At 32.5% G+C, this 11087-nt stretch overlaps 1 pseudogene; it reads left to right on the top strand.

The window, feature by feature from the left end:
• The window catches only part of LOC107744553 (sodium/potassium/calcium exchanger 3-like), a 20359-nt pseudogene that overhangs the window by 7131 nt on the left and 2141 nt on the right, over positions 1 to 11087 (top strand).

The raw sequence follows: 11087 nt of genomic DNA, 5'->3' as shown, positions 1-11087 counted from the left end.
TTCTGACTTTATAACTCGCAATTGCAAGTTTATATCTCACAATTCTGTGAAAAAAGTCCGAATTGTGAGATAAAAAGTCGCAATTACCTTTTTTTTTATTTTATTTTTTATTCAGTGGCAGAAACGGGCTTCCATAGTAGATCACTTGATTACCAAAATAATCATTAGTTAAGCACTAGATTAGTTAAAACATTTCAAAATACAACTGCATTGTTTTACTTTTTGTGATTAAAAGACAAATATTTTGTCATTTGAAAATTTCTTAAAGTATTAAAACATTGTCTCGTTCTATTGAACCAAGTATATGCATTTTGTCTCATCTCGTGAGCTAAGTTTATTGTCACGTTAGTGTCGATAATCGGTGATATAGCTCATAATTTTCCAAGTGTATGATATAGCCTAGCTTTCATTCTTCAGGTCAATCATATATTCATGAAAAAAAAATCAGTTTGAATAAGGAAAGCGATAACTTTGCCATAGTATCCTTTCAAATGTTAAAGTTGCCACAGTCGTTGCATTCTTTGCATGTGCTGCACTTTATTTGTACCATTTGTTTTATTAGTTTATATATTAGAATTTGAAAGACAATAACAATATTATTTGATAAGTGATCAAAATCTGATTCTAGTCCTTGAAAACCAAAAGAGTAGTGCTTGAAAAGTCCTTAAAAGTCCTGGAATTTCATTTAGCAGTATCTGTATGAACCTGTTTAAGTTACCAGTTCTTGGAGCATTTTATTTTGTTGTTGTTAATTAAACTGAACTGTAGTTTTCTGTAATAAACTGTCTTTGTATATTTGCTATTTTATATGAATTTCCTAGTATTTCATTTACTGTTATTTCTTTTGAACAAAACAATTTCAGAAATTTCATCTTGTACCCTGTCAAGGACAAATCTAACCAGCAAAACTTGATATCAAAAGCATCCTAAATGTTACATGTGTTTGCATTATAGTGAGTAACCTTTCCTGGTATTGCTGTTTCAAATAGCCCACCATAATCTGTAGTCTGAGCCTGTCAAGGGCTAATGGCAAGGGCAGATATGCTACTAGTTAGTTTCAAGGAAAATCATTTTCAAATAATGTCCTTTTTTTTTTTGCCAAATAACCCTGTGTATTTGTCCACCCCCGCAACCCCCCAAACCACGGAAAAAAGTTCAGGCTCAGGATTTTTTTTTTGCTTTAACTCCTGATGATAATATAGTCTGTGATGCTAATTAAATTGTACATTTTTACAATAACATTGTAAATTGTACATTGTGTACATTTTTCAGACTGCACATGACTCACTTTAATAATGTAAAACACATTTAAGATCATTGTTTTTCATACTTTAATGCAGAGAAAAAATTGCAGATTGATTCTGGAGGACAAATGTAATAAAATGTTATGCTCTAAAAGCTCTTCAAATCATTACAAAGTAAGTTTAATCTTAAATGTAACTGAGCAGCTATTGATTCCAGCTATGTATCAAGATAACAGATTTAATAGTATTGCTAAGATAAATTTTCCATTGCATTTGACATTATCTAGTGAAGTAGCATTTAAATATAAACAAATTATATGTAAAGTCTATACGAGAGAAGTTTAAAAACAGAAAGGCTGTGATTGTTATTAATCTGTGCATTTAAAAGGGTGTCATTTCCTCCCTCTTCTTTTGATTTCATGGCTGTTTATTAGACAGCTGGCCTCTTTAAGGCAGTCAAAGCAAGAACTGTCTTTACGCTGATTGCATCTCAAGAAGCTGTGGGCTAAAGTATTACCAGTCCTCTGATTTAACTAGGCCCACTCTTCCTGGCCTCTCTGCACTATTACAGATTAGCTAAAAGGCTGGTCAATTCAATTGCCACTTAGTTACCATAGACAAAAGCTTCTTAACAACCTTAAGTTAAATGGAGCGCATTGCCTTGATAAGGACTACATCAGTGAAGTAAGAAAGTACAACACTAGATAGATCAGTGTTCTCACAGATTAAATACAGTTTGCTTTGCCTTTTTTGTTTATTTGTTTGTATATTTGTTTTTCCCCTCCCACAATATACATCTGAATATGTGGTTAGAGTTTACCATGTCAGTCACATTTTTAGGGCCATAAGAAATGCTTTGTAAAACAGAATGAGGTTTAATAGCAACTGTGCTGTCAGATGTGAAACCTTTATCTTATGTGACCTTTAATGTAAGCATTAATGTGCTAAATGTTATTATCACCAGAGCTGTCAAGTTTGTCTCATAGTGTTTGAAGGGGAAAGTGTGCAAAGTGTTAGCCTTGCTTTATAGATTGCATAGTTTCTGTATTTCTGGTGGTCTTTTAACCCCTGCCTCTATTCACAAAAATGTTCACTTTTCCACTCAGCTATCCATGAATTTCCAGAGGACATCTTCACTAAGGGACAGAGGAGGCATGGGGCAATTCTACTGCATGTGTTTTGTGTAAGTATACCACAGTACAGTGAGAAATATATAGAGAACTGTATGATGCAGGGACTGACTAAATAATGCAAAGTGCGCTAACAATCAAAAGTTTAGGGTGAATAAGATTTTTTTATTTTTTATTTGAAAGACATCAATATTTTTATTCAGCAAGAATACATTAAATTGGTCAGATGTTACCGTAAAGAAGATTTCTGTTTTAAATAAATACTATACTTTGTATAGTATATGTACATACAGTATGTAATATGATTTGCACAAAAAATAAATAAATAAGCAGCTGTTTTCAACATTAATATTAATATGAAGTGTTTCTTGAGCACCAAACCAACTGTTTTTGATCAAATAAATCCAGCCTTGGTGACCATCATAGAGTTTTAAAAGAGTTAAAAAATACTTAAAAAAAAAAAAGACCCCAAACTTTTGAATGATAGTGTACATTTCCTTTTTTATTTGCATTTTTAAGGGTTTTAGAAGAAGTTTTTATTTTTACTTGATTTCTAGTTTCACTTAGAATTATTGTAATTTGATTAGATAAACATTTGTTTACTTGTAAGGATGCATAGCAAAATTCAAAATAATGATATAACTAAAAATGAAAGACTTCATTCAGTACAGTCTTTCGAAAGCACTGTTATTGTTATCTTGTAAAGTTGGTGTTTGTAAAGGTTAAATAATGGATTTCTGCTGAACTGTGCTCTTGTGACCACAGGCAGTTTACATGTTCTATGCCCTTGCTATTGTCTGCGATGTCTACTTTGTCCCCTCTCTGGAAAAAATCTGTGAGGTGAGTGTACTTTGTTCGTACTGGCAGGAATGTCTTACTGTGAAATATCAGAGCATATTCTGAGCTGGAGTTTGTAATTTCAGAATTTGCACCTCAGTGAGGATGTTGCAGGTGCCACTTTCATGGCAGCAGGCAGCTCCGCCCCCGAGCTTTTCACATCTTTGATTGGTCAGGCCTCTAGCAATGTTTTTCAGTAAGTTGTTGCTGTAAATAAGTCATCAATAAATAATTGTCTCTTCATATCAGGTGTGTTCATCACCAAGGGAGACCTGGGGTTGGGAACTATTGTGGGATCAGCTGTCTTCAACATCCTGGTCATCATCGGAGTTTGTGGAATATTTGCTGGACAGGTAGTATATGCATATGCAATACATTAAATATGAAACGTTACAGTTCTCGTGACTTTCCACCGTTCCTGCTTCACAGACCATCACTCTGACCTGGTGGCCGCTCTTCCGTGACTCTATCTACTACATCCTCTCTGTGTTGGCCTTGATTCTGGTAAGCAGGAGTATGACTGTGTCTGTAGGTTAAATTTATAGTCAACCCTAATTAGTTTTTTTGTGTATTTCAGATCATATATGACGAAAAAGTAATTTGGTAAGTGTGCTGAAATCATAAAGAAGGTGTAATAATGCTCATTGACATTTAAGTGAACCGAATTTATAGCATAATCATATAATATCACTGTTGCAGGTGGGAGACTATAATCCTCATAACAATGTATGGGGTTTACATCCTTATCATGAGGTAAGTATCTAACATGTTTATTTATTAGACACAATAACAGTCGAAATGTAATTTATGTTAATATTTATGTATATATTCATTTATTTCTTTATTTTTAACATACTTAAATGTAATTTTCACATGATATAATATGAGTGTGTGTGTGCTTCTTTCAAGGTTTAACAGTCAGATTTGGGGCTGGGTGGAGCAGAGGTTTGGTATCCCAGGTTAGCCATGTTTGGTGAGCAGTCTGTGCAGAAATGTGTCGGTAGGAGAGGCAAGCCCACACTGTGACACCTCCATGATCCTCTTGAAGAAAGGTGTGTGTGGGTGGAGGGTGGAGCTGTGTGGATCATACTGAGTGCTTGTGCATTATAAAGTATCACATCTCTCTCTCTCTCTCTCTCAGGTCAGAATGCGGGTGGCCAGGACTCCCCAGTGGTGATGGTGGATGAGTTGATGAGTCTACACCCTCACCAGTTCTCTTTCTCAGAGGCAAGCCTCCGTGTCATGATCACGCCCCACTTCTCCCCCCGCACTCGCCTCAGCATGGCCGGACGCATGCTCATCACTGAGGTACTGGCTGGATGCTTGCTCGCTTTGTGCACGTCTGGATCGGACAACAGCATCTCCGTTTCTCAACCAAGAATATAAACTATCAGGCTAGTTTGATGTACAGTATGGATTATAGGAAGTTATTAGAGTTTCCATATATTCTTTATTAGTGTATCAACTTTGTCTCAAAAATTGATTATTGTCTTGTTTTCCAGTAAAAATATTTCAGTGTCCTTAAAACAAAATAAAATTAATTTTAGAAATAAAATGTATAAGATATTAAGACTATAGAGCAAGAGAATACACTACCGTTCAAATGTTTGAGGTTGATAAGATTTTTATTTTTATTTTTTTGAAAGTAGTCGCTTATGTTCACCAAAGCTGCATTTATTTGCTCACAGTAAAAACAGTAATATTATGAAATAAAATAAAATTTTTAAATAACATAATATTTTAATGTAATTTATTCCTGTAATGGCAATGCTGAATTTTCAGCAGCATATTTTCTGTAGTCTTGTGTCACATGATCCTTCAGAAATCATTTCTTCTTTCTTATTATTCTTCATTTCAGGTGTTGTCTTTCTTACATTTCTATTATTATCAATGCTGAAAACAGCTGTGCTACTCAGTAAATTTCAAAAGAACAGCATTTATTTTAAATAGAAATTAAACATTATAAATGCACTGTAGAAAAAAAATCGTAAAATAATGGTCAAATGACTGGCAGCTATGGCTGCCAAACAAAAACCATAAAATTACAGTAAAATATCTTAATTGAAATAAAGTGCAAAAACAATAATTTTACAGAAATGTTTCTTAAAGGTTTTATAGAAAAACTGTTATTTTACAGATTTTTCCTTGTGTCAATTACGGTAATTTACTTTAATTTTACGGTTTTTGTTTGGCAACCGTAGCTGTCAGTCATTTGACGTTTTTTTTTTACAGGATTTTTTTACAGTGTCTTTACTGTCACTTTTAATTAATCCAACATTTTATGAATCCTTGCTGAGTTTAAGTATTTCTTTAAAAAAAAGCTGACCCCAAATTTATAAACAGTAGGTTATATCTTGAATTTGTTCTTTCTCCATTAACAAATAGTTTTTCTTGTTTTAAGCATAAATCAAAAAGTTAGAGAAAAAAAAGTTTCTTAAGGGTTTATGCTTAAAATTAGAAATTATTGACTTTGAGATTTTTTTTGAGAAAATTAATTCAATACACATTCTCATTAAGTCTTATTATCTTACACAGATTTTAATTTCAAATAACTAGTTTCAATGTTTCTTGTTTAAATTATGATTTATATAGATTAAGGAAGACAGTCAGTGCTTCTAAAATTAGGAAACATAAAAATGGACACAAATGAGAATTGATCACATTCAGTAAGAAATATGAAATACAATTTTTGTACAAAATGTGAGAAGCAAGACAGTCAGTTTGAGATTTCATTTATGATTTCTCTTTTCTATGGGTCCTTTAATACGACCCTTCAGCTGTAACTTCTGCAACAGGTAACATATTTGTGACTGATTCAATCTTTGGATCATCTGTTGTCATTTCCTGTATAACTGAAAGTTAACTCCTCAAATGTCAGCAATAGTATTTCTTCCTAGGTGTAGGCATCCTCAGGCACTACTCCTGATTTCCATTTTTGTTGAGACCCCTTTAACCTTATGTAACCATGTTGTTTGTTTGTTGTTCGTTCACATGACTTGCTTGTTGGCTTGACTCTTGCAGCTCTTGCATGTCATCTCTACGACACTCTAATGGACTGTGCTTTACCTTGGTCTTTCCATGTGTTCAGCAAGCTTGACTCTGAAACTCTGTCCTTTCCATTTCTCATCTAACTGAATCTCATTCATTTGAAGGGGTTCACATCGGGTCTCCTCTTCTCCAGTTCTGCAGTGTCTGACTGCACATCTCTCACATATTCTGTCTGTCTTCAACAGAGGCAGAGACTGATTAGAAACAGGAGCCCTGGAGACAGCAGTGGCAGCGGAGCAGGGGACACTCCTGGCCAAGATTGTCCAGGCATGGAGGGGGTTCCTTGGGGTCTGGAAAATGGAGGGGCCCTTGAGAGTGAAACGCAACCCCTGGAGGAACCTAGGCAACCTAGGGGCCAAGGAGGGGATTTAGAACGAGTAGCAGACATAGGGGACACACAGCCTAAAGATGATGAGGAAGAGGAGGAGGAGGAGGAAGAGGCAGATGAGGAACAACCCTTCAGACCTCTTACTGTGCCAGGTGAGTGAATATTAAACAATTTTGGATCAATCATAAATTTAAAAAAAATGTAATGAATATAATAAAATTAAATACAATCATGAATATTTTAAATAAATTAATATTTTTATATATGTATATACATATATAATATGCATGTATACACTGAAAAAATATTATACATACACATACATATTCATACATATATATATTAAGGCTGTCATCGTTAACGCGTTAACGCATGCGATTAATTTTACAATCCTTAACGCGTTAAAATAATTTAACGCAATTAACGCAAAATTACTCAAGCACAATTTCTATTCTAACTCTTTAACCCAATTTTGCTTCTCAAAAACACGAGCTCTGTCATATTCTGTAATTGTCTCTGAAGAGCGCGAGCCCTCATACGGTAAACCTCACCTCACATGTGTAAAGTACAGACTGAATGGATTGTCAACACATCCCACCGCTGTATTGTCAGATGAGACGTAAACTACGTTTTCTCGACTGGATAGCCAGTCTCGCTAGTAAAGTTTTGATAGATGAAGACTGCAATCAAGGTAAAGATGATACGGTACAGTGAGCACGCGTGAGTCCGTTATAATAATGCGTGTAAGAGTGCTCTTGACGCTATGATCGCACATTGTATTTATGCACAGGCACAGACATTTCCGTACATTAACGTTGTTTCCATTTTTTTTTCTTTCATATGTGCTTATATGGGCTCCTTATATCATTTGGTTCTTTGGTGTCCTTTTGGAGTTTCTAAGTGTCCTTTTTTGGAAAGACATCTAAATTTATCTTGAAAAAAGCTTGCAGAAAATATAGATTTTTGAGATTCACCCTTCAATCTTTTGGTTTACTTCGCTGGATATAGCAAATGATGACAAAATAAACATGTGAAACAAGATAAATGGTCTATGCTTAAATTGCAAAAATGAAGTGTGCGATTAATCGCGATTAATCACAGAAAAAGGATGTGATTAATTAGATTAAAAATTTTAATCGATTGACAGCCCTATATATACTGTATGTATATATATATATAATGTGTGCCCATATAGCACACAGAATTTAATGTAAAACTTTGAAGTAGAAAAACTAAAATAGTATTTTCACTCCAATAATCGTATGTGCAAAACCATGTGTGTGTGTGTGTGTGTGTGCGTGTGTATACATGTGGAATCTTGGCGCCCCTCTGTGCTGTTGCTGAAAAATTAGATTCATCCAGAATCAATTTAGAATTTGATTAGGACTCTCTGATTCAAAAACAAATTGTATCATAAGGGGCATAAAGTCTCCCACCCCTAGTGGATATGTTTATAAATGGTTCCAAAACATGATATTAAACCATTATTTAGAATAACAGGACAACACATTGAGTTTTTTTGTGGTTCATCAGTCTCCGATTTTTTTCCATATCCTGATTAGAAGAATGGCCCTCATTTTTGGCCCCTTAAGGACCATAATCCATTAGTCTGAGAGCCATTTCTAGATAATGGGGGCATGCATTTTAGATTCATGCAGTAGTGTTATGATTATAGAAAAGTGATGAGAGCACTCAAACCTCTCGGGGCTGATGCGGCTTGCAATCAAATTAACTTCATCACTGCTGAACAATTGAAAATCTTACTGAAGATGACATTAAGGGTGAAAATTGCAATTTGAAGAGCTCAAAAGGAAAACCTTTTAAACATTTGAATAACAAAAGCCAAAAAAAATAAAAAGAGAGAGAGATCATGAATACTGAATGCAAGTATCATTCGCCTGTCTTTGTCCTGTTGGTGATATTTTGTATGTATACTCACATAAAAAAGGTAGAAAAGCTGTCCCTGTGGCAATACGCTTTACCTTAAATGTACATATCAGTTCCTTAAGTGTACATATTAGTACATAAATAGTACATTATTAATACCTTTTTGAAAGGGTACCGCCCTAGTGAAAGCTTTTGTATCTTTTTACATATATGTGAAATCTGTTTTTGTCCTGTAGGTGGTGTTAAGGAGCCTAGTATGAAGTGAGGTAACGATTTAATTAAGTACTTTTATCCATAGAGGGGCGCTGGGAGCAAGTCAGGTGGGTGTTGTCATGGCCCTTAGGCTGCCTTCTGTACTACTCTGTCCCAAACTGTGTTTTGCCTCGCTGGGAGCGCTGGTTCATGGTTACCTTTGTGGCCTCAACACTCTGGATTGCCGTGTTCTCCTACCTCATGGTGTGGATGGTGAGATCAATGCTTCATTGTCATATGGGAATGTCTCAGTATATATAATATGATGGGCTGTTAACACACATTATCTTTGTTGCAGGTCACCATTATCAGTTTTACACTGGACATTCCAGATGTTGTCATGGGTATTACGTTTCTTGCAGCAGGCACCAGTGTCCCAGACTGCATGGCTAGTCTCATAGTTGCCCGTCAAGGTGCTAAGATCACCCTACTCTTCCTTTTCCTGAACACATATAGATTTAAAAGATCAGTGTGTTTGTAAAGTTGAGTTGAATGAATGTGTCTGGTGATGCAGGTATGGGAGACATGGCGGTGTCCAACTCGATTGGCAGCAACATCTTTGACATTCTGCTGGGTCTTGGTTTCCCATGGGCTTTGCGCACTCTAGTGGTTGATTATGGGTCAACGGTGAGTTTGTATTTATTTTAACTAGGGATTGGTCACAGTGATCACTGATGTATTCCAATTCTTTTTCTAATCATTGTGTATCAATCAAGAAATTAACTAAATTAAATTAATTTAAAAAACAAACAAAATAAAAAACTTTTAAAATTCATAAGATCCCCTCTGTGCCGTTTCTTTTCTTAAAATTTTTGCTTTCTATGTTTTTATTGACCAAGTAAACACACCATATTGTATTGTAATAGATTTTAATTATATAGTTTTTATTTTAAGTTTAGTTTACGTTTTATTAGTGTTTTTTAAATATTAAGTTTTGGTTTAATTTATTTTTATTTTAGTTTTCTAACTTTTGTGCTTCAACTTCAACCTATTTAAGTCTAATTAACACTAATTTTAGTGTTATTTATGGAATATTTTGTAATATTTATATACTTACAGTAATTCTATTAATATTTTGTAATAGCCTTTATTTTTTATAGTTTTCCTTTTAATTTCAGTTTAATTTGTACAAATTTTTTATCTGTTTTATTAGTTTCTTTAAATATTATTATTATACATTTTTTGTTTTTTGTTTATTTTAGTTTTCATTGGTTTTTATTTTAATTTTAGTTTACGTTTTATTAGTGTTTTTTAAATATTAAGTTTTGGTTTAATTTATTTTTATTTTAGTTTTCTAACTTTTGTGCTTCAACTTCAACCTATTTAAGTCTAATTAACACTCATTTTATTGTTATTTATGGAATATGTTGTAATATTTATATACTTACAGTAATTTTATTAATATTTTGCAATAGCCTTTATTTTTTATAGTTTATTTCTTAATTTCAGTTTAATTTGTACAAATTTTTTATCTGTTTTATTAGTTTCTTTAAATATTATTATTATACATTTTTTGTTTTTTGTTTATTTTAGTTTTCATTGGTTTTTATTTTAATTTTAGTTTACGTTTTATTAGTGTTTTTTAAATATTAAGTTTTGGTTTAATTTATTTTTATTTTAGTTTTCTAACTTTTGTGCTTCAACTTCAACCTATTTAAGTCTAATTAACACTCATTTTATTGTTATTTATGGAATATGTTGTAATATTTATATACTTACAGTAATTTTATTAATATTTTGCAATAGCCTTTATTTTTTATAGTTTATTTCTTAATTTCAGTTTAATTTGTACAAATTTTTTATCTGTTTTATTAGTTTCTTTAAATATTATTATTATACATTTTTTGTTTTTTGTTTATTTTAGTTTTCATTGGTTTTTACTTTAATTTTAGTTTACGTTTTATTAGTGTTTTTTAAATATTAAGTTTTGGTTTAATTTATTTTTATTTTAGTTTTCTAACTTTTGTGCTTCAACTTCAACCTATTTAAGTCTAATTAACACTAATTTTAGTGTTATTTATGGAATATTTTGTAATATTTATATACTTACAGTAATTCTATTAATATTTTGTAATAGCCTTTATTTTTTATAGTTTTCCTTTTAATTTCAGTTTAATTTGTACAAATTTTTTATCTGTTTTATTAGTTTCTTTAAATATTATTATTATACATTTTTTGTTTTTTGTTTATTTTAGTTTTCATTGGTTTTTATTTTAATTTTAGTTTACGTTTTATTAGTGTTTTTTAAATATTAAGTTTTGGTTTAATTTATTTTTATTTTATTTTTCTAACTTTTGTGCTTCAACTTCAACCTATTTAAGTCTAATTAACACACATTTTATTGTTATTTATGGAATATGT

Source organism: Sinocyclocheilus rhinocerous, unplaced genomic scaffold, assembly GCF_001515625.1.
Source record: "Sinocyclocheilus rhinocerous isolate Xijiao unplaced genomic scaffold, SAMN03320098_v1.1 scaffold557, whole genome shotgun sequence".
Classification (NCBI taxonomy): domain Eukaryota; kingdom Metazoa; phylum Chordata; class Actinopteri; order Cypriniformes; family Cyprinidae; genus Sinocyclocheilus; species Sinocyclocheilus rhinocerous.
This window is presented reverse-complemented; position numbering and strand designations above follow the sequence as displayed.